At 45.0% G+C, this 24,077-nt stretch overlaps 1 long non-coding RNA gene across 1 annotated transcript in view; it reads left to right on the forward strand.

The window, feature by feature from the left end:
* The window catches only part of LOC113244961 (uncharacterized), a 55,751-nt gene that overhangs the window by 25,372 nt on the left and 6,302 nt on the right, over positions 1-24,077 (forward strand). The window contains exon 2 of the long non-coding RNA XR_006407964.3: positions 22,706-22,923. This is a non-coding gene — a long non-coding RNA (uncharacterized LOC113244961). The remainder of the gene's footprint in view (positions 1-22,705; positions 22,924-24,077) is intronic.

Below are 24,077 nucleotides of genomic sequence, written 5' to 3' on the forward strand. Positions count from 1 at the left end.
GATCAGGCTTGAAACAGGTGTTTTGACTTTGCCAATACACACTTGTCATATGCAGGGTGGCTAAGCTGAGCCCGGATCTTAAGGATTTTAAAACTGACATGACGGGAAAGGAAGCAGGGTGGGGATGCAGTGGGGCCGAGAGCCTAAAAAATGGCCATTATACTATTATTAAGGTGCCAGGAGTTTTTTAGCTTTTAGATGTGGACCCTTCTCTTTGTCTTGGGGCGTGAGCACTCCTTGGTTTGGGGACTGTCACCACCAGAATGGGCCTTCTGGTGCTGAGAACCACCTGCAGGACTTGAGGGGGAGGGCCTCCGGAAAGACTCAGGGACCCGGCTGTGTGTGTGGCTCAGGCTTGGCACACATCAGAGAAGCTGCCAGGGCCGCCCTCAGGGGGTATGAGGTCCCAGGAAAATATTTGGTGGAGTCTCTCATCTATATAGGATGTTAAAATGTATTACCAAATACACAGATCCACAGAAGACGTAGCCATTTATCCATAAAGATTTAGAATAATGGGCAGAAAAGAGGGACTTCTGTATGTGTTTATTGTTTAGTCGGTACACCCGAAGGTTCTTTATAAAGTCCAAGCACCTAAAGAGGTAGCAATGTTGTTGTTCCTCACGTTTCCATGGATCTTTGGTTCTCTGTATTTAAACAGTATAGATCTTCCTACTTCTGCAGTTCCCCAGGACCGTTATTTAATACAGTTCCCTAGTACCTCATGACTCATGAGGCTGCATCATCCGTCATGCCACCCGCTGTCACCCACCCTCTCAAAGGTGGCTCTCTGCGTCCTTGATAATGACCACAAATGGTAGTCTTACTCAGAGTGTGCAGGAAAATGTGAACAGTAATTTGCTTTCTAGTCACGTTAAGTTTACTGATAGGAAATTTATAGCGAAAGCATAGAACATCTTCTGACTTTGTCTTCTCTTGAACTCACAAGGCCATAATCGCCACCTTCTGAGAATGGGAATCTCTTTCAAGAGAAGGCACCCCTGCCTTCCAAACATCACCACCAGCAGGAAGGATAAGTGAGGGACCTAGGGGTGGGGCCAGAAGATTGGTCCCATGAGTGCAAAAACTTCAGTCTCTTGTCCCGCAAGACTTAAGACCCACCTGGTAAAGCATGATGTCATAGGCTGGAAAGACCCACCAGCATTGCAGAGCAGCTGCTTGCAATTCACTCATCTGTCCTGGAAGCAAGGCTTGACGGGAGTCCTGGAAACTACACTAAATTTCAATAAAGGCAGTCCAAAGCAGGGGCAGAAGGAGTGAGAGGGGCAGAGGCCCCACTCTCCTGGGTCTCAAGGTGGTAGGAAAACAATCTCTTCTTGTGTCTGCCTGAAACCGAGCACCTCTGGGAAGAGACAGTGTCTGCAGGAGGTGCTCTGTGCACTGGGGCACCAGGACTGGGAGGGTGGGGACCACAGCCAAAGGTAGCTGGAAGGATGAGAGAAATCCCATAGATTCTGCATAGTGATGGCCCCAGACAGACTGGTTTGTAGGCTCATGGGTGGTATCTTTGTAGGGACTTCCAGAGATTCTTGGAAGACACTTTGGAGTGCACAGAAGTGATTGGGCCATAGGGCTGAGATCCAGCAATCCCCTCTCATCTGGGGAATTGCAAATCTGATCTCATTTTACACTTACAAGTGAGGGGACCCACAAGTTCAGTTAGGTGGTTTAAAAAAAGTAAAACTTGCTATAGATACTCAAATATACTTATACAAGTAATTACACAGCACAAGATGTTTCAAACCTGCTTTTCATTAAACAGTACAGCATGATTAACGTCCAAGATCAATGATTACTTGCTCGATTTATTATTATTTTAATTTTGGAGGTAAAATTTACATATCGTGACATGCATAGATCACAAATGTACAATCTGGTAAGTTTCACCAGATATATACAGCTGTGTAACCAGCACTCCCCCAACCAAGATACAGACTGTTTCCATTACCCCAGAAATTCTATCATGCCCCACCAGTCAAACCCAACTCCATGGGCAGCCGCTGTTGTGATTTCTATCACCATGGATTGGCTTTATAGGTTCCAGAACTTCATATAAATGGAATCATACATTATTTACTTTTTAATGCCTGGCTTCTTTCACTGAATATGTTTCTGAGGTTCATCCATGTTACAATGTATAGTCATAGCTAGTTCTTTTGTTGTTGTTGAGTTTAGTCTTTTTATTCTTTTTTTAAATTCCACTGTATAGATGACCACCGTTTATTCTCCTGTTGATGGACTTTGGGTCGTTTCCACTCCCTGTGATTTCAAACCGTGTTCTGAGGCACCTTGGGGTCACTGTACGGGTCCATTTAGGGTTAGCTGCTAAAGTGGAATTCAAGACAACTGTGTTGCACCTTGAGGGGAAAGAGTTGCTTCACTTTCTGGGGGCTGGGATTCCCTTGGCTTATTTGTCCTTGCTGTGGCATTGTGCTAAAGGAGAAGCAACCCAGGTAAATGAGAAACCAGTAAACCAGGTATAGGTGACGCTGACTGCCAAGTAGACCTGTCCAGATATGTCACTTCAGCTCACTTGGTGAGTAACCCTGCTCCTGAAACAATGGCCTCTCTGTAATAAACAAAGTTTGCAAAATGAATTGGACTCTGACCATCTGCCACATTCCAAAACAGTGAACTAACTGAAGGCCAGGATGGGAAGCTCAGCTTCGGCTCAAATTTAGGACAGACCTGCAAATACAAGGGGATAAAAAGAAACATAACTGTCTGGAGTGTCTCCAACTTGTCATTCATCCAGAAAGTGGAATATGGGGTTGTAGCTCTCACAGGAGGAGGGTGGGAGGGGGGTGACAAGGCTGGGGTTCTCAATGGGTTCATCAGCTGCGTTTGCTGAGGCCCAGCCCGGAGAGGTGGACAAAACAGGAGATGAGGCCATCTACAGAGCTGGAATTTCTAAGTGAATCCTCCCTTCCAGCCCTCTCTTCCTCTCTACCCCTAAATATTGAACCAAAAGAAAATGTAAGGCAGGGTCCCCAAACCCAGCCCGTCTAAAGAGACCCACAGTGAGCCACCGATGCTCTCCCATCAGCCAGAGTCCCTCTTTCCTTCTGTGTCCTCACCTAGCTTCGTGGGAAGTTCGGTCCCTTCTGCTCTTGGCCACCAGGAAACTCTGATGTATTTGCCACTCTAATATCTCAAGTGTGGAGAAGGCCTTGTCATCTGGAACATCCATTCTCATTCCCCTCACTCTGCTTCTGTTCTGTATTTATATTTCACTAATGCACTGTGTATTTCCTATACGCAATACCTAATCCTTTGTGGAATGAGGTGGGGTATGAATAAATAAATCAGTCACAAAGCCTGGCCTCAGACCTCGGCTGAAACAACGTGCATCTCTTATGTACCCCCACCCCGCAGGGGCGGCCAATACAATGGCTCCTTCTTCCCACAGAAAAAGTGAGCAAGCAGGAGTGGAGCCACCTCTGCAGGTGATGCTGTTCAAACTCCTCACCAGTACTTTGCATTTTCATCCACTCATTCAAAAAGTTAGCTACGGTACTGGGGGAAATAAGCAAGGTCCCGCTCTTACGGAATCTACATTGCAGTAGGGGAGACAGACAAGCAAGTAAGCAAAAAAGTAGATCACATGATTTCAGATAAATGCTACAGAAAAGGTAAATGAGGGTAGAGTGGTTTATTGTTTTAGGAGGGCTTGGGAAGGCCTCTGGGAGGGGAGATACACAAAGATGTTTGAATGAAAAGGAGGTGAGCCAGAGAATGTTCTGGGAGAAGGGTTTTCCAGGCAGAGCAAACAGCTGTGCAAAGCTCCTGTGATGAGAACATGCTGGATCCATCCTGGAAACTGTAAGAAAGTTCCAAGGAGTGTCGAGTGTGACAAGTAAGGGGGTAGGCAGTGATGGGAGGTGAGGAGTCAGGTCATGTAGGGCTGCATATACACGTAATAGGAAGCTGTTGAAAACTTTTGAGGAAGAGAGTGGGGTGAACTGATTTATAATTTTGAAAGATCTCTCTGGCTGCCACGTGCTAAACAGAGTGAAGTGGAGTGAGAGCCCAAGCAGGGGGATGGGTCAGGAGGCCTCCGCAGGTGAGCGGCCAGGAGGCTCTGGGCGGGACCAGAAAGTGAGTGCAGGAGATGGTGAGGGTGGCCTGATTTCACTACAGAAGGAAGACGCCATTAATTAAACTATGGTGTGCCATCAACTCTAGGTGCGTTCTGCATTCATATATGCTATCGTATGGGGGAAGATGTGTCTCAGAATTGACGAAATACGGAATTCAGAAAGTAGAACCCAAGAGTCTTGCTAACAGATTGGATGTAGAGGGTTGAGGAGAAAAGAGGAACCAAGGACGGTTCCTAGGTTTCTGGCCTGAGCAAATGGGTAAGTGATATGCTATCAAAGATGAATGAGAAGGAGGGAGGGGCGCTGGGGCAGTGGGAAACAGTGGGGGAGGTGGGGATTTGTTGGGCGGGCCTACCTTTGAGCCACCTGTTGGCCAGGTAGAGGGGTGAGGCAGGCTTGGCCAATTTAGCTTAATTAAATTGGACCTTGGGAGAGCTAAGAGACAGATTTAGAAATCTGGGAATCCTTAGCATTGGGATGGTATCTATGGCCATAAAACAGGGTACACTCTTTTCCCCTTTTCTGGCACCTCATCTAGAGACCCTCTCAGGCCCGCCATGCTATAGAAAGCAGAGGGCGAGAGCAGGAAGATCTTAGGTCATGTTGCACCCCCCCCCCCAGTCTTCTCCCAGGGACCCTCCAGTGCGTCTGTCCTACCTGGGTTTCCTCCAAAAAACAAAGCCCAAATCAAGGGCTTTTATGCAAGTAGTTTATGTGGGGAGTGAATCCGAAGAGCGGGAGATCAGGAGCTTGCGCGATGGGAGGAGGAAGAAGGGAAAGCCGATCCGAAGGTCCTTGATGATGCTGGTCACCACTGTGGGCAGCCTGCTCCCACTGAGGACCTTCTGAGGACTCACACTGAATGCCCCTGAGACTTTTCCACCTGAGGCTCAGGACGAGGGATTATTCATCCACTCTGTCCCACATCCCCTCGCCCAGCATTGCCCCAGGACGGGTAAGCCCCTCAAAGTCCCAAGTTCGTGCCTGCCCGAGCAAGGGTAGGCAGCTCTCACTGGCTTCCCCCTTGGCAGGGGCAGGAAGTCCCAGAGTAGAGGCGACACACGCGAGAGCAGCGGAAGCGAGGCGCTGGCCGGGCACGCTGGTTGCCACAGCACCAGAGCAGAGAACGGCCAAGGGCTCCGAGGTGGGATATGAAACGTCTGCCAGAGTCACCTCGAACCCCGCTATAAACCCAAGTCAGCGTTTGAGGCCAGAGATCCACGAGGCCGGAAGGATACATGGGACACAGAAATGCAGTGTAAAATGAGGTAATTAGTCAACGTCAACTGGATTTTAATATTTAGGCTAAAAATGTCTGGAGGCAAGAGGCCTTTCAGAGCGGATTCACTCGGATTAAAATGCTTCATTCCAGCCCCGTCTCCTTCCCACTCCAGATACAGAAAACTGTTTTTCTCAGGATGGAAGCTCTCCTAGAGTTTGGCAGAATCCCGGGTTCTGCTCATCTGTGTTTGTGACGTGGGTGGAGACGTATGTCTGTTGTTCCTACTTTAGGGGCCTTTGGCCTCTCACCTAAGAGTGAGTAGGTAACATCTTCCTTGACCCAGAAGTGATTTCATTTGGCTCAAATCGAGGTCATATTACCCAGGAATTGACACCATCAGTCCAGCTTGGCTCTGTGCCAGGACCTACAGTAGTCAAGGTGGGACTCATTCCTGGTAGGCATCTCCAGGGTGCCCTGGGTCCTCCAAATGAGCTCCCTGGACTACAGGGTCTTCATGAGCTCTTATCTTATCCCCTCACCACAACCACCATCACCATCATCACCACCACCATCATCACCACCACCACTTCATGTTACACCAAAGCTTCCACAATAATTATACTAGTTATTATATATATACACTAGTAAACATATAGAGAATAACATATATATGTATATATGGCACCTATTGTGTGACAGACACTATTTTTTAAAGATTTTATTTATTCATTTGAGAGAGGGAGAGCATGAGGGGGGAAGGGCAGAGGGCCAAGCAGACTCCCCGCTGAGCATGGAGCCCAACACAGGGCTCAATCCTAGGACCTTGAGATCATGACCTGAGCCAAAATCAAGAGTCAGACACTTAACTGACTGAGCCATCCAGGTGCCCCTGACAGACACTATTCTTAGCACTTTCTACATAACAGCTCAAAAGCTTCATATTTAATACATAAATTTATATGTAATTTATGTCAGTTGAATTTATATATAAATGCAAAGCCCACATTTTCACATAATAGCCCCGTTAAGCTTTAGCGATGCTGAAGGGAGAGTACTATTATTATCATCGTTATCCCCAACTGACAGATAAGGAAACTGAGGCATGGAGTGGATGAATAAATTGCCCAAGGTTAACTGGCCAGTGAGTGGTAGAGCCAAGATTCAAACCCAGGTGGTCTGGCCCTGGAGTCTGTCTGTGGCTATCTTCCTGCAATGCATCCATACCTCCTACACCAGGGTCAATGGAGGCGATACCAGGATGTTGAAGGGAGGGGCGTGCCCTCCTTCCTGCTTTCCCCATGTTTCCAGCTGGGATGTAGAGTGGCAGTGAGCCATCTTGGGGAAAGCAGATGAAAGCAATAACTGAAATTTAGCAAAGCAACAACATAGAAGGAAGCTAGGTCCCCGATAGGATGGAGCCCCTCTATCTGTCCTGCACCTGCTTCAGGGAGAAAGAAATCAACTTCTGCATGGTTTAAGCCTCTGTTATTTCAGGTCCTACTGGCAACAGCTGGATCAATATCTTAATGATGCAGTGGGCAAAGTCAACCTGGAATACAGCTTTGCCAGCCGCAGAGCCTCCTGTCCCCAGCTCAGAGGCTGCTGAGGGGATGACGTGTACTGTGACATGCCAAGGGGCCAATTCTGTCTCTGTGTAAGGTTGGAGCTTTCTGAAGACTGTGCACCCAGCTGCACAAACCAGACTCACGGGCAGGAGGTGGGGAGGGGCCCATCTCCATGACAACAAGGTGGTGATGTTTTTATTTATGTAGAACCAGAAATGCCCCAGTAGTTTTTATGAGCGTAAAGCAGAAGATTATCAAACCAGACCAAGGCTTCCTAAGCAAAGAGCTGACACTCCAAAGAGTCCTCATCTCACGAAACAGGGTGTGTGTATATTTGGGGAATGTAAGATCACAGGAGAAACTAGATAGGCCATCTAATCTGATTTGAAGTCTGGGAAAGAGAAAAGGAGAGCAAGGCGAAGGAGGCCAAACAGAGTTGAAAGGTTTGAGCATGGTGGTTTGGGAGGTGCAAAGAAGGATTTTTTCAAATCACTTTTTTGTTGAGAAATCAATATAATAGTGAAAGAATTTTTTTAAGTTTCTATAATCACTATCTTTCACAGAATTTAAAACAATATTTTATATATCCATTCCTTCTAGTCTTTGTACCCATAATTATCAAGCTTATCTACAAATCCATTCAGCTTTATTTACTTCTAATTACACTTTTCCATATTTCTACATACTCACTGCAGGTGTTGGGAAAGTCACTTAATTCACACAGCCTTGGTCTCCTCATCTTTAAAATGGGGCTAATAGTTCCCAGAGGAGTTGTTATAAGGATTAACTGAAGCGAAGAGGTTTCAAACGTTTAGCAGAGTGCCTGCCACACGGTCAGTGTAAACCAGAGGCGTTCCTTCCCCCCAAAGAGTTAGAGTTTTCCCAAAACTCCAATTCAAGGCCCCTGAGTGTTCAAAACATCCCATGCACTTCTGGGAATTCCTAACAGTGAATTTCCTCAAGCTTCCCTCTGCCTCCACGCTCATACTTCTCATCTGTTCACATCAGACCAGAAAAGGGATAACTCGAGGGAAGGCTTGGGTCCATGAACCCATCACGGTAAAGCTGTTTGATGAAGTACTAGGCGGCAAGAAGCAAGCAAAGCCATCACTACACCCAACAACAGAGGTGCAGATGCTGGCTGGAAGGTGTTAGATCCCCTTATACAAAGCTCCCAAACAGGAAAAACTCGTCTATGGGATATCCGAATAATGGTTTCCTTTGGGGGAGATGACTGGAAGCGGGGATAGGGGTAGCTTCTGGGGTTCAGCTAATGTCCTGTATCTCAATCTGTGAGGTGGTCACGCAGATGTGTTTACTTTGTAAAACTACATCACACAGTTCACCCCTGATCTGTGGAGTTTATTGTATGTTCAGAATAAGATCTCATAATAATAGCTAATATTTTTGAGCATTTATTAAGCACCTGGCATAGTTCTAAAGTGTTTCATAAACATAAACTCATTGAATCCTCACAACAGTCCTGTAAAGTAGGCACTATTATTATCTCGATTGTACAGATGAGGAAGCTGAAACAGAGTGGTTGAGTCACTTACTCAAATTCACACAGCTAGTGCGTATTAGAGCCAGGATTCAATCTGGGGAATCTAGAGCCTATACTCTTTTCTAATTGCCCCTCCCAGAGAAAGGGACCAAAGGTGCTTTCCACTAATGCCATGGCACCAGCCAAGCATGACCTTAAGCTAATCCCAAAGGTGAAACATGGACCATTCCCGTCAGGATGAGATGGGTTAAAAGTAGACAGGCTTGTTGGGTCCAGAGACTGCTTTGTGGAACTAGTTGGATCTCAGCTGAGATCCATTTTTATTTTCTGCTTCACGTTTCTTAGACCACATTGGGGGTGTGACTTCAGACCTCAGACTCGTATGAGTGCTGTTCGGGGCACAAATTCCCAGGAGAGATTGTTGTTGTGTCCTTCCACCTGGCGCCAAGGGGGAGGCATTCAGGCTTCCTTGCTAGCCCTTTCTGCAGGGTAGGTTTATTTCTCATTTACCCTTCCACCGAGAGGGGAGCCCTTCGGTGTCCTACTCTGTTTCCTTCCGTCTGGGGTGTGTTTTCTTTCTTAGAGGCACATAGAATAATGGTGGGTCTTGCAATCAGATACCTAGGATTAGATCAAATGTTATACCTTCCTAAATACAGAGGAATGTATGTCTCCCTTCAAAAGCCTTAGTAACTCTCCTTTATTTGGAGTATGAAGTCCAACTCCTTAGCCACAAATACACAACCCATTCTCATCCCTGGACACTCTCCCCCAACACCACAGAAACCTCGAGCCTATGGACACCAGACCACGGCGATTCCCTAACAAACTATACTCACCACTTCGGGGGACCAGTTCAGAGGGAAATATGAGGGGCTCCTGCTGGAGCCTCTTTTACACAAAAGAGCAGCTGGATCTGCCTTCTGAGCCTCCCCCCTGAGTTATGGCTCATATTTTATTTTTCAATAAGAAATAAAATTGGTAAATTTTCAGGTTTTATCTTATAAAGAGAGAACAATTTGGGGAAAAGGAAGTATTTAAAGCTAGGATTAAATTTGGCAAATAAAGAGAACATGTTTGGAGGAAATAAATATTACTTCATAGATACGTAGATCAATTACAGCTATTTTAAATCCAGTATTTAAATGGCCTCTATATTTGTAATAGAAAGAGTTGATTTTAGCAAGAAATGTAATACTTCACTCAAGTACAATTCTACAATAAACATTTGAACTTGGTTGTTGCTTTTCGTTTGTTACTCTTTATTTCAAAATAATTTTAGACACAGGACACTGTAAAAACAGTAAAGGAGCTTCTGTGTACCCCTGAGACTTGTTCTTAACAGATGCTAGAAACTAGTATAATAAAGTATGTCCATAACATTTGAAAGTTCAAAGAAAATTTGATAAAGTGGCGTTTTATGCATTTTATGCCTGTCTTCTAATAAACTTGACATTGAAGTTTTCCCTAATTCAGTACCCACTATCTCCCACTTCCCCCAGAGCTGGTGTGAGCCTAATAATTCATTAGGTTTTAAAAATTAAATGTCAGGGGTGCCTGGGTGGCTCAGTCGGTTGGTTAGGCGTCTGCCTTTGGCTGGGGTCGTGATCCCAGGGTTCTTGGATGGAGTCCCGAGTCGGGCTCCCTGCTCAGCGAGGAGCCTGTTTCTCCCTTTCCTCCAAGCTTATGCTCTCTCTCGCTATCTCTGTCTCTGTCTCTGTCTCAAATAAATTAATTAATTAAATCTTTTTTAAAAATTAAATGTCAAATCTCTTATAGATTGAAAGCAAATAATTAAATCTAATGATAATCTAGTGGAATCATGGAAAGAGTGTGTTTGGAAACCTATTATCTTACAAAAAGAGCTCTACACACCTTGGGATCTGTGTGAATTCCCTGTTCCTGCTTCCTTAGTCTGACTGGTCTGTTCTGAGGCTTATCAGGTGGTCCTCCCTCTGGGAAGCCTGGTCTAGAACTTTTCAACAGAGCTGCCTCATCTGATTCCCCAGACAACCAGAGTCATTTTTCTCAGCCACATTATAGAGAATTGTATGTCTTGCTCTCTTGGTGGATTAAAGGAAAGCCAGTCAGTATGGTGGGAAATACAAGTTTTAGACGAGAAACATTGTATTTCAAGTTCCAGCTACTCCATTAATCCAAGAGTCAAACTTCTCATTTGTAAAACGAAGACAACCTTAGCTCAGAGTTGCTAACACAAGTAAAATATGTGCCTATCATTTGGCACAAAGAAAGACTATTGATATTACTGACAGTGAGAAGAAGGAAAAAAAGTATCATTATTTTTTAAATTAGCAATTGTTTGAATAAATGCCCTTAGCAGATAAGAGAATTTCTCTTAGAGAGAGAACTGCCCTTTTGTCTAAGAAAATTCCATGGTTCTCCCCACCTTGGTTGTAAAAATTGAGGCTCCCCAGGACATGGTTTAGGAAAAAACTGAGCTTAAATTATAAAATACTAATAATAACAAGCAAGAGTGAAACTCATCCATTCCTTTCCTCTTCTTCTTCTTGCTTCTCTTTTCTTCCTGAACCATTCAGTCTTAAAGCCATGAGAGGGGCAAGATAAGGTTAGTGTCCACACTGGGGTCTTTGGTGGCCCAGAGCAGTGCATTCTAGCTCTAGTGGGGGAAGGAGGACGTCCACATGAGGGGACAGCCCAACGTGCAATGTCAGAGCCTGTATGTGGTGAAGAGAGCATCCAGGTGAAGAAGAGCTGGGAGACAGATTACATACAGGGAGACTGATCAGCTTGTAAATATATTAAGGATAGCAGGTGTCACTGTCAGAGAAGGGGGTTATAGAGAGAAAAGTAAAACCTTGCAATGGCTGGATCGGAATTGTCGACATCAATGCAAACTCATAGTTTTCCATAGGCACAGATTTAGGAGTCAAAATAAATGTCAATGTGTGTATATGTGTGTGAAGAGAGAGTGAGATTACTAAGTAGTGTTTCATTGTATGAATATTCCACAATTGTATATCCATCCTGTTGATGGCCATTAGGATTATTTCTAGTTTGGGAGCTATTATGAAAAAGTTTCTGTGACATCTTTACAAAATTCTCTTTTGGGGGTATATGTTTTCTTTTGGGTAAATACCCACAAGTGGAATTTTTGGGTCATAGGGTAGGAGTCTTAATTCATTCAGGCTGATATAACAGAATACCATAGATGGAGGGTCTTATAAACAACAGAAATTTCTCACAGTTCTAGAGGCTAGGGAATCCCAGATCAAGGCATCAGCAGATTCAATGTCTTGTAAGGGTTCAAAGATGGCTGTCTTCTCACTGTGTGAGAAGGAGTGAAGGGGTGAGGGAGACCTTTAGGGTCTCTTTCATAAGGGCACTAATTCCATTCATAAGGACTCCAAACTGATGATCTAATCACCTCCCGAATTCCCCATCTCCCAATACCAACATATGAATCTGGGAAGACGAGAGGACATAAACCATCTATAGCAGCAGGCCTACCTTTAGTTTTGTAAGAAATCATCAATGGTTTTCCCATGTAGCATTTTTAGGACCACCAATGTAGGACAGATCCAGTTGCTCCACACCCTCACCAACATTTGGGGCTTTTAATTTAAGTCATTTGAGTAAGTTTGAAATGGTATCACCTTTTGATTTTAATGTCTTTCCCTGATGATTATATCAGGGAGTGTGAGTGTTCCCACTTGGGGCTTTTTTCTTCCCAAAATTGTTTTGCTATTCTAGGCCCTTTGTATTTCCATGTTAATTGTACGGTCAACCTGTAAATTTCTACAAAAGCCTCTTTGGACTATAATTGAAATTGTATTGAATCTTTAGGTCATTTTGAGTAAATTTGACATTGTAACTATATTGCACCTTCCAATCCATGACGTGTAGCTTTCAATTTTGTAGGTCCCTAATTTCTTTCAATACTCTCTTGCAGTTTTTAACATCGACTTATACATCTTTTATTAAATTAATTCTTATTTTCTATTTTTAAATTTTATTTTCCAATTGTTGGTTGCCATTATATAGAAATGTAACTTATTTTTGTATACTGGCCTTTTATCCTTAGGATTCTCTACATAAACAATCCTGTCATCTACAACTACAATTTATTCTTTATTTCCAAACTTAAATTCTTTTATTTACTTTCTTGCCTTATTGCACTGGCTAAGACCTCCAATTCCAAGTTGAATAGAAGTGCTAGAAATGGACAACCTTTCATTTTTCCTGATCTTAGGAGGGAAATATTCAATAATTCACCATCGTATAAGATATTAACTGTAGGTTGTTTCATAGATGCACTTTAGCAGATTGAGAAAGTTTCCTTCTATTCCTAAATTTCTGGTTGTCTGGTTGTTTGTTTTTTAATCATGAATGGGTGTCATATTTTGTCATATGCTTTTTCTGCCTCTACTGAAATGATTATATAGTTTTTCTCCTTTACTCTGTTAGTATTATTAATTAAATTGATTTGTTTTCAAATGTTAAACCAACTTTATAGTCCTAAGATAAACTCCACTTGGTCACAACATGTGATTTTTTTCATGTATTTTTTGAATTCCATTTGCTAATATTGTGTTAAGGATTTTTGTGTCTATATTCACAAGTACATTGACCTGTTATTTTTGTTTCTGTAAATGTCTTTATCAAGTCTTGATATCAGGGTTATGCTAACCTCATAAAATAAATTGGGAAATTTTCCCTTCTTCTCCCTTTCTAAAAGTATTTATACAAGATTTGTATTATTTTTTTTCCCCTTAAATGAATCAAATTCACAAGTGAAATCATCTAGCTATAGAATTTTTTTTGTGGGAAGCTTTTGATAGTGAATTCAATTTCTTTATAAAATACAGGCTATTTAGGGGTGTCTAGGTGGCTCAGTTAGTTAAGCAGTTGCCTTTTTAGGTCATGATCCCAGGGTCCTGGAATCAAGCCCCACATCAGGCTCTTTGCTCAGTGGGGAGCCTTCTCTTTCTCCCTGGTTTGTGTGCTCTCTCTTTCTCAAATAAATAACATCTTTAAAAATAAATAAATAAATAAATAAATAAATAAATAAATAAATAAAATAGAGGCTATTTAGATTTTCCATTTCTTCCTGACTCAATTTTGGTTAAGTTGTATTTTTCAAAGAATTTATTTATTTCATCTAAGTTACCAACTTTATATAAAGTTGTTCATCGCATTCCCCAATTATGATTATAACACTTGCAGGATTAGTAATTATATCCCTTCTTTCATCACATATATTGATCATTTGTATTTTCTTTTTTTTTTTAATTGAGCAACATTGCTAGGGGTTTATAAATTATATGAAACTTTTTAAAGTACCAATTTCCAACTTTCTTAAAAATCCCTACAGTTTGTTTTCCAATATATCAATTTCTGCTTTTAGTTATTATTATAACTATTATTATAGTTATTACTTCCTTTCACTTACCTTCAGTTTTATTTCCTTACCTTCTTTTTTTCTCCTCTTTGAAGTGGAAATTTGAATAATTAATTTTAAAACTTCCTTCTTGGGGTACCTGGCTGGCTCAGTCAGTAGAGCATGCAACTCTTGGTCTCAGGGTTGTAAGTTCAAGCCCCACATGGCCATGGGCACAGAGACTACTTAAATAAATAAATAAATAAATAAAACTTCCTTCTTTTCCAACATGATCAGGTTAATGCTATTAACTTCACTCTAAACACTGCTTTACCTGCACCCTACAAATTTTGAAATGTAGAATTGCATTCTCATTATCATTCAATTTGAATATTTTCTAATTTCTCTTAAAATTTCTTCTTTGATCCATGGTTATTTAGAAGTGTATTATTTTCTCTCTCTCACTCTCTCTGTCTCTCTGTCAAATAAATATTTTTTAAAAAAAATTAGAAGTGTATTATTTAATTTTCAAGTATTTAGGATTATCTAGGTAGCTTATTAATTTTTAATTTAATTCCACTGTAGTCAAAGAACATATTCTGTAAGAATTCAATCTTTTGAAACTTATCGATATAAAACAAGTGTGTAATTCACCTTACAGAAAGTGGAAAGCGGACATCAGAGAGATGTAGATAAAATTCCATGGAGTTAGAGAAGGGAATGATAAATTCCAACTGGGGTCTATCATGGAAGACTTATGAAAGGAGGTGACATTTGAGCTGGGTCTTGAAGGATGGAAAGAATTGGGAAATAAGAAAATAGAGGACAGTACCTCAGGCAGAAAAAAAACAAAACTAAAATTTCTTTAAAAGGAGAAATTGTGATTATCTTTTATGAAAACCAAGACCTAAGAGCACTGCTGGGAAAGTGACTACAGACTCATGGCCCCAATATTCTCCTCTAGGCTGCCTTGAGACATCTGCTGCAAACAACTACTTAGACATTTTGAACTCTGGGTCTGGCCCTCTCCTGTTTCAGACACTGACAGCACCACATACTTTACAGTAGCCAGATTCCATAACCTGAAAAGCATTTGTCTTTTTCTTTTTGGTATACTCAACATTCATAGGTTTCTTTTTCTGCCCACAGGTCTGGGAATATAACAGGAGGGATACACCGGGAAGTCTGTTCCCAGTCATAGTGTCTCCCTTCTGGGACGTTTAGAATTATTAATGGCATCATTAGAGAAAAGCTTCATTTGTCTCTATAGTCATGTGGCAAGAGTCACTCTTAGAAATGTCACAGGCAGGAGGCAAGTGCCTCCTGGGGATCTATGTCATCTGAAAATAGCTCCTAGTCACAGTCCCCTGATGGGTGAGTGATGCAAATGAGTTCAGGCTTGACACCAGTATCTTCCAGCCAAGCACTAGCAGGCCACCATTCAGCTCCAGAGGCATCTTGGGACCTTATAGCCACCACCCCAGAGCTCAGGACAGGAATGGTGTTTTATTTCCCCCTTCACATGCTCTAGTCTCCAGAGTAGCATTTGTGGAAGTCCATCAAGTGAATGAGTGAAACCAAGCTAAGTCTCCCTCTCACCTGAGTGCTGGCACATAGCAGACATGGCCTTTACCCTGATCTTCCCTCTGTGACGTGGGACGGTTGCCCTTATTGTGATTGTTTCTTAGGGGTTGAGTTCCCAGTGTGGAAGAGTTGGTTTGGAATGTTTTCTCAGATCTACTTTGATATGCTAACACCCACATTCCCACCTCAACTGAATACTCCTTCCAGCCCTGCCAGATGTCATGGGCTTATCTGTGTCACAGGTGCCCCAGAAGGAAGGAGGTGAAGGGCTGACCTGGAATAAAAATGAGCTTTTGAAAGCTGACTCAAAAGACTGAGAAGCCACCTCAAGGTCTTTCAAGACCTTCAGTTCCAGATAGAATAATTTAATATAATTCCTGGCGAGAAAACTTAGGTAATCCAAAGTCAGGCATAGGGTTTATCCTCTGTGGGTCTAATGAAGCCTATTTGAAAAAATCAACTTGCTGTTTCCTTTGGCCTTGCTGAAGACAGTGTCCTCTGGCCAGAAGCTATATACAGAGCATACTGGCATGCCTGCCCACATGTGACGCATTTCAGCCATGTGTTTGCAGAGAAACTGTCCCAAGGACCCCACCTCCAGTGATTAGTCCCTCCTTGACTTTTGCAACTCCAAGTCTGTAAGGGTTTCCTAGCCAGGATGGTGGTAAAGATCAAACTCTCTCTGGAATGTGTCTCTTCAGATGTGCCTGACAATTTTGTGTCAGACAAAGACAAAGTGTGAGGGCAGAAAGTGCTTCATCTAGGAGCGGGTCATCTCCAGCAATGGCATCTGGTTTTGTTTCAAGGCTGTGTGATCTGGACAAAGCCTTCCAGATCACTTTGTAATACTGAAGAGGGACTGGGCATCTGGTCCCTCACCCTCCAAGTGAGGAGGACAGAATATACAAGGAGCATATGGGCTAGAGGCTCCCCTGGGTCTGTTTAGCCTAGGTGAGTCTTAGAAAGTTTAGGGACAAACTCTTCAAACTTGAATCTGGTACCTCCTTCCTTCATGCATTACTTTATGTTTCTAGTCCTCATGAAACTTATCAATGACTTTTCTGCTGCTTCCTCCCTGCTTTCCTTTCTCTTTGTAGAGGGGGCTAATATTTGAGGAGTACAAGATTTGGAAGCATTGGGGCTGAGACTAGAAATTAGAAAGAGACCCAAGTGAAAAATCTAAATGCCTAATCAGGCATATCTTTCTCAAGGGAGAGAAGGAGGGAATGCTGATAACCAGAAAGGCCAAGAGAGGCCTCCTTGCAAATGCTTCCTACAGATTCTGAAAATTTATTTATAAACCAAGCCAAATGCTACAGGCAGACATATTCCAAATGTAATGGGTTCAACAAACTGGGATAACATCAATGTCATACTTGTTTGAGATGTTTCCGGCATCTTCCCAGAATGTGCCCAGAGCAATAACTATTACAACAACCTCATCGAAACAGGAGTGCCCAAGAATGCTCCACCTTCCACTTTAATGGTTAGGCTTTGTGCATTAGCATACATTCCTGCCATGTACTAGAACTCCCTCCTTGTGTATAAGATGCTTGGGCTCCAAAATAATTGGTTTGCTTTTAAATGCCCAAATGTGATTATATAACCTTGATTCAATTAACAGGTCTGACTTGATTCAAGCCTTGCTCAGGAATGAGCCAAATAGTCATCTAAATAATAATTAGAACAAGTCAAACCAGCCTTGCCAGTCTCCAATGTTAGGGATTGAAAGAACTTCAGAGTCATCATGGAGTTGATGGCTCTGGACGTCCAACTCCCAACACTGGGCTCATTCCCCTTTGAGGTCCAGGACTGTAGGTCTGGGGTTCCCTGACAATGGCCATCAAGGGCTCTGACAATTGCTCCCTCTTTTCAACTTAGCAATGATAAAACGGAGCCCGGGAGAGGTAGCATTGATGGCTCAGGGTTATTCTATCAGCTGAAAGCAGAGCGAAGACTTAAGTTCAGCACAAAGGGCTACAGAGTTCAACTGATCCACCCTCCTACCCAGTTTGGGAACCCCTGACTGTCCTCACACCTTGCTTGGCCTCTGTCAACAGCAGGAAGCCCACTGCCTCCACCAATCTTGGATGACTCCAACTATGACAAACTCTTCCTTGCTTTGATCCCAAACCCACTTTCCAATAACTTTCATCCAAAGATTCTTTTATCCTTAGCTTTCCTGATGTCATTTCTTAACTTACTCATCTTTACTTCTTCGAAACAAATTCTAGATCCCCAAAAAGTTTGCACTGCTAAGATATGCTGACAGCAGCTTGGATTCATGGTTTCTTACAAAACCCAGGCATAAGCTCTGCCTTGACTTTTGAGTGTTTCAGCTGCTTCAACGCTGAACACCACCACAGCCCAGGACCTCGTGGGGGTCAGAGGAATCAAGGAATCCTGCACCTTGTTGTACAAAGTTTTCTCAAAGACTAGAACAAAATTGGAGAGGAAAATGAAATAATTAATTCATGCTTTTGCCAATATAGTGACATATGTTGATGAGAGAATCTGAATTTTTTTCCGAATAGATTTTTGTATCAAACTGACAGTGTCATTTATGATTAGTTCATAATGGTATTGTGCAATTTTCATGATGTTAGACATGGATCCCACTGAGTGCCAGTTTGCAGAAGGGAAAGCCAGATAACTCAGTATTTTGATTAGATATTCAACATGAAGAGATTAGAATTAACCACAGTTGACATAATGCATGGCACCCGGAATGCCGTACTATAGTGAGAGGGGTGCCTGCTTGTCTTCGCCACTAGGCTGTGAGGGCCTTGGAAGCAGGAAATGTCGCCTCATCACCGTGCCTTCAGGGTTGGCACAGGTGGCTTCTCAGCAAATAGTTATTGGATAAACTGATCCATAAAAGGTTTTCATTCCTGGCTGGTTTGCCAGTTGGGGGAAGTTAATCAGTGTGATGTCACATTGTACTGTGCCTGTCAGCATACCTGTGAGCACATCCTATACTGGAAATCTAGATCAGGAAGCAATTTATAGTACAAGAGAATTACTACTCTATCCTGGAAATCTAGATCGGGAAGCAATTTATGGTACAAGAGAATTACTTCCTTAAAAATGGATTTGCCACACAGCCCTTCTAAACAATGAAACTCCCCCTACAACATTTTAAATGATCCAATTTACAAAACCTTGGTCAGCATTTCTTAGGAGCATGTATCACAAGTGACACCCCATGCAACTACCAGAGATACATCAGTACATTTTGAAGGACATGTTGGAGTTCAGCTCTGCCAAACTTAGGGAGCAATCTTAATGCCATTTTGATCTTTCCCGCACCTCTGCTAGCATACGCCATCAAATCAAAGAACCTGCAGGAACAGCAGGAAAGGAGGACTTTCAGCAGTCAGAGATCAGCTCCTTTCCACATCCCTGCGCTCTGGGCAGGCAAAGCTTGGAAAGTGTGGCACACGAAGGCCAAGGTTCCCCGACCTTGGAAACTTAGAAGCCACAATATTATAAATCCAAAAGGTCAAGAAAAGGAAACGTACATTTAAATGCTGTTATTTTATCAGAATAGGCATCCAGTGAGGCATTTTGCAGATAATAAAGCTGAAGCTTAGTAAGATTAATGTCTCCCAAAGTCACACAGAAGTGACGAGTTGGCCCTCAAACCCAGGCGCACGGGCAGGACTCTAGCTTCCAGGGCCCTACCGAGAGAGTGCGTGTCTGGCCCACAGCCTCCTGGGAGAGAAGGGGCTTCGGCTTCCTGGGTCGCGCAGCTGTTACCTTCAGCTTTTGATTGCTCACCATGACCCACCATCAACCCTGAATTCCTCTCCTTTCTGCCTCTATTTGTAAATTACTTAGAAAAAGTCCTGTCTGGGAATCCCACTCCGATGCCAGGGGGTTAACAAGTCAGCTCTCCTGAGAGTGGGGTGCTGGTGAGTACCTGTCAGGGATGTGAACTGGCATCTGACATCATTCCACTATCACCTCTCCCACCTTCCTCTCCTGTTCCCCTCTGCCTCCTGCACACTGTCTGTGGGAGATGGGAGAAGCCACAGTGGTCCTGGCATCAGGCCCAATTCAATTTTGCCTTTGCAGGTGTCAGATAAAGACCCTGGCTTCCAGATAACCAACTTGGAGTTCAGCTCAGTCTGGCCCTATAATCCAAAATGGGGAGACAAAGTCTATCACCTACAGCCTAAGGGGGAAATGTCATTGTGGGAATACAGAAGTCCTCTGGTGGCCTTTGCCTAGGGTGACCCTGTTATGTGGCATCAGGGATGACTCCAGGATGGCTTGGGTAATCCTGTCCCCTGGAAATGAGTGGGGTTGGAATGAAATGGATTATCAGCCCTATTTTTCATTGTTTACCCCAGCCAGAGGAAGCTTTGGATAAGATAGCTGTGGTTGTATTGGCCCCCAGTTAATCTCCTCGCCTCATCTGTGGAATCGCAGCTCTTTACCCTTGGCCCCACCCCGCCCCCTCAAGCCTCTCTCTGCCCTGTCTCCGCCCACGCTTTGCCCTCACTCTACCTGCCCTTTGTCCTTAAACACACTATGCTCTTTGACACCATCGAGACTTTGTTGTCCCTTCTATCTAAAGTAGCCCTCCCCCAGTCCTCTCTCAGCTATGTACACCCAGCTCTGGGGTTGCCTCCTTGCTGTGGCTTGCCACAACGGACCAGGGGAAATTAATCACTCCTATGTGAATTCCGCCAGTACTCTGTCCGTCACAGCGCTTGTCACATGATATGAGAGTATTCACCTGTCTGTCTCACTGGTTGGATGATGCACTCTTTGGAGGAGAGGGGTCATTTCTTATTCTTACTTACACCCCCTAGAACATAGGAAGGGCTCTGTGAATGTTGTTGGAAAGTGGCCACAGCAGCAGCAGTGGAAGATGATAGATAGATGATGATAGACGATAGATAGATAGATAGATGATAGATAGATAGATAGATAGATAGATAGATAATAGATAGATATAGTGTGTGTGTGTGTGTGTGTGTGTGTGTGTGTGTGTGTGTGCTGCACGTGTCCTGGGAAGCTCCTTGGGGCCAGGAGCACAGGTCAGGCTCCTGAGTGACAGGACCTCTTGTCCCTCCCTCACCACATTCTCCAGTGGGGCTCAGCTCGGGCCCTGGAGGAGACCGCCCACCAGCTCTAGTGCAAGCAGGGCGTGCAGGGCAGCAGAGCTTTGGTTTGGGGGATCAAAGTGTCCTTTGTAGGACATCAAGGTTGCTTTTCAAACCCATGATAATGGCTACCCAGGAAAGGGAGACAGAGAGGCCGGGTGGTCATTTCTGATCTGGGGAATTTTGTGGAAATTCCTTGATCTGTCTGGGGCTCGTGACCCTCACCTGTACAGACGGAGAGATGACGCATACCTCGTGTTGTTGGGAAGACTCGTAATTACTATTTACTGAACCTATTGCTGTGCTTAGGGTTTGACAAACATCACCTAGTGAGAGAGCGACAGAGGCCGAATCAGAACTGGAACCACTACACCGTATCCAAAGGACAAGGAAAACTACAGAAGATGACACAAAGGGTAGCGGTCACTATCTACCGAAAGAGCATCTAGACCCCGAAACTTTTGTGCTGTTAGGAAGTGAAACTGGAAAAAAAAAAAAAAAAGGCATTTTTCCCCCTGCGCCATGGTAAATAGCTGCTCTGGGAAGTACAAGGTGAAGGAGTGGCAGGGACACCAACAAATTGTGCCTCCCCTTCCACAGACTGCCTGCTTTCTGGGAAGGGGCTGCCCAGCCGGGGACTACACGTCCCGGCCACCCTCGCGTGTAGGTGGGACTGTGCGATAGGTGCCCTACGGAATGTGGTTAGAAATAACTCGGGTCACTTGCAGGTCAAGATGGTTAAGAAGAGGGTGTGAAGAAACAAAAGGTAAAACAACCAACGTGTCCCTTAATGGAGGAGGGGCCAGTAAAGTGAGGTGTATAGTTAGGGTGGAATAGCATTCACCCTTCAAAAGGAAGGAAATTCTTTTTCTTAAAAAGATTTTATTTATTTATTTGAGAGAGAGAGAGGGAAAGCACAGAGGGAGAGGGAGAGAGAAGCAGACTCCCCGCTGAGCAGAGAGCTGGACGTGGGGCTCGATCCCAGGACCGAGATCATGACCTGAGCCGAAAGCAGATGTTTAACCGACTGAGCCACCCAGGCGCCCCAAAAGGAAGGAAATTCTAACATGTGATATCACAGTTCCCTAAGAACGAGACGGCAGAAAGTTTCAGAGCCTGGCTCGGTTTGGGGCGGAGAAGATGTTTGTGCTGAGGGCTCACCTTCAAGTTCACAGTTCTTGCAAACGGAGTCACAACCCCTTGGCTGAGAGATGGATTCCAAGGACCTTGCTACTGAGGAAACCCAGAGAAGTCTGCCTCCTTGAAAGGCACATCGCTCATTCACTGAGAGGAGCTGGGTATGGGCCTGGGCTATAGGAATGCAGGGGGAGAAGGGAGCGATGGCTCTCGGTCAGCTGAGGCAGACATGGGAACCGGGACCGCATGCTCTCCTAGGCCAGCCTGCTCTGGAGAACGTGACTGCTGGTGGTTCCAGACCGGCGGCAGCCTTAGTGAGTACAACTTGAAGGGCCAGGGATTGTCCGGTCTTGGGCTGCTGGCTATGCCCCAGCCTCCAGGATCTGCAACAAGAGGAGGCCCAGCCTGGGGGGTGTAGAGGAGGTGGGAGCAGCCAGGATGGCTCTGGAGCTCCAGCGGGGCCATGGCATTATAAAGTGGCCGTAGGAGCTGATTGTCCGGGCTCTGGCCCCTCTGCTTTGGGTGGCCATCTAGGGACCTGGCAATGACTGAGGAGACCCCCAGCCTGAAGTCATGCGTCCATGTGACTCCAGTGGCCCAAAAGACCAGGAGTGACCCTTGGGTTTCAGATAATCGTTCCGGGATCCTTGACTTGTTGGGCTTATCACAGGACAGTGACACTGGGAAAGACAGAAGGTCAGGCTGACAATGGGGGGCGGGGAATGAAGCTGGAGCCAAACTGGGGAGCCGATAAAAGAGATGCAACCTCAGTTCATTATCAATTTTGCAAAGAATTTGCTGTTTTAATGAACTCGAGCAATTCGAGGTTACCCTATCCTGACAATACTCTCCCATGCATTCTTCCTGTGCTCCTAAGCTGGAGAGGTGGAGATGGAATTAGGGCCACAGAGCCAGGAATTGCACACAAATCTGACCATTGTGCCCAAATCCTGCACTGTCCACAGGGGCGAGTCATGCAGGGAAAGGTCACGTGAATTGCATTTAAATAAAGGCTGAGAATGATTGGTTTTTTGAGATTTTTTTTTCAGGGATTCAATGTTTGTTAGATGCATGAATGCCCCCCTCTCCCTTATTCCAGGGTAAGATCTCCAGAATTCTCCTGCAGTGGCCATCAACACCCCCGTGGGCTCTGACGTCCCTTGACCCAGGCATTCACCGCGTGATGCGCCGCGGGCCTCTGAGGCATTCAGAGACGACAGCACAACACTCCAAGAAAAGATAAAGTGCAGACGACACTTTTCTTTGCATCTCCTTGTCTTGGAGTCTCTTGGAGTCATTCCCCCATCATCCTACAAGGTAGTGTCTGTTTTTTTCTCCAACTCTGGGCTGTTTGCATTTGCTTTCACTAGGGCCAAAGAGGTGTGTAAGTACCCTGCCTATGGCCTGAGCCGGAGCTAAAGAAAGCTGTTTTAGCTTCCCTGGCATTTTCTGAATTCTTCTACAGCCTCAGCCTGGGCCTTGTACAAAATCCTGCTGATAAGCATCTGAAGCCAGCTTTAACGTAGTGCCAAGGCCGCCTGGGTCTTTTGCTGCTTCCTGGGAGCTGGTCCCAGGGCCGATGCTGAGCATGGGCCCCTCCCGCCCGCCAGACCCAGGCAGGGCCCTGCGGAAAGGGAGGCCTGTCCCTCGCCAATCAGAGGGTGACTCAGAGCTGCCAATCCGGAATCCCAGTTCCCACAGCATGACTAACACTGTCCTCCCCACCCGCTTCCAGAATGATGCACCCCTCTCCGGCTGGCACTGGTCACCTTTGTGGGAAGCACGCACTGGGTCTCGGGAATAGTTTGCCATTCCCTTCAGGGCCGTGGTGGGTTGGTGGCTGTGGTGACTCGAGGTCATTCAGAGACCTGCCTACCGTCTCTCCCGTCCCTCCTGCTCTCTCGCTGCCTCTGAGAACAGGCTGAACTATTCCTGACACCCGGGGTTGAGCAGCACCGCAGAGAGGCCGGGCTGGAGTGAGGGTCACCAGGCTGGAGTGAGGGTCGCCGGGCTAGATTCATCACGCCTGAACCCCAGCCTCGGGCCCGCTTCATGGACAGGCTAATACCTCCAGATACCTGCCTATTCTTGGGTGGGAGGGGGAGGGCGGACTTCTCTTCTCAGGATCACCTCTGGCTCCTCGGCTCTGCTTCCGCTGGAGTCTTTCAGTTTGAGTCACTCTGCCATCTGTGCGCACTGACCGAGGTCTGCACCTGCAGCTCAGGCCCTTGCCTTGATTTCCACCGAAACCAAACAGCCATGCAAGACCTTCGTGTGTGGAGCAGACTCGGCCAAGGGCCGCTTGGGCCAGAGGGGTGGAGGGGCGCTGCAGTCATGCAAACCACTTCAAACGGCATCTTTGATCTTTAATGATCCTCTTTGAGGCCACCCTTGCCTCTGGAGACGGCTCACTGGCCAGCCCACCCCACATCACTAACTGAGCTCATGTCTCCCCAAAGAGTGGTTCGCAA

Source organism: Ursus arctos, unplaced genomic scaffold (assembly GCF_023065955.2).
Source record: "Ursus arctos isolate Adak ecotype North America unplaced genomic scaffold, UrsArc2.0 scaffold_8, whole genome shotgun sequence".
NCBI classification, from domain to species: Eukaryota; Metazoa; Chordata; class Mammalia; order Carnivora; family Ursidae; genus Ursus; species Ursus arctos.